The sequence below is a fragment of the Bison bison genome, unplaced genomic scaffold (genome assembly GCF_000754665.1).
Source record: "Bison bison bison isolate TAMUID 2011002044 unplaced genomic scaffold, Bison_UMD1.0 scf7180017863663, whole genome shotgun sequence".
In the NCBI taxonomy this organism is placed as follows: domain Eukaryota; kingdom Metazoa; phylum Chordata; class Mammalia; order Artiodactyla; family Bovidae; genus Bison; species Bison bison.
This window is the reverse complement of record NW_011494235.1, coordinates 261,069-261,698: the sequence shown is the minus strand read 5'-3', so window position 1 is coordinate 261,698 and position 630 is coordinate 261,069.

Here is a 630-nt window from a genome sequence, read left to right as displayed (position 1 = left end):
GGCAGGTCTTGTGCAACTAGTCGTGGTGATGCTGGGATTCAAGCGCTGGAAGACTCATTGTCACCTTGCAACTTCAAAGTGTGATCCATGGACCAGTATCATCAGCATCACCCGGGAGTGTGTTAGAAATTTAGGGTTTCACCCTCACTCCTGAGTCATTGCATCAGCACCTGTGTTTAAAAGGCTCTCCAGATGATTCTGTGCATGTGAAAGTTAGAGCTGGTCTGGACCATGATGGAGCTTATGTTTGGCATGGTTAAAGACTTCCTGGGTGATGCATGTGCTCATTAAATTTTGACAACCACAGGTCCCTGGGAACAGCTTTGCTTCCAAAGGGCTCAAACTAATTCTCTCAACACTGGAGTAAGCCAAGAGAGGCTTTCAGATAAGAACACATGTGACATAAGGCAAATAATGCTTTCAGTGCTTGGCAGACTTGGATTTGCAGCTAGCTCTGCCACCTGTTGGGCTTCCTGGTGGCTCAGATGGGAAGAATCTGCTTGACAATGCAAGAGATCCAGTTTCTATCCCTGGGTCTGGAAGATTCCCTGGAGAAGAGAATGGCTACTCCCTCCAGTATTCTTGCCTGAAGAATTCCATGGACAAAGAAGCCTGCTGGGCTACAGTCCA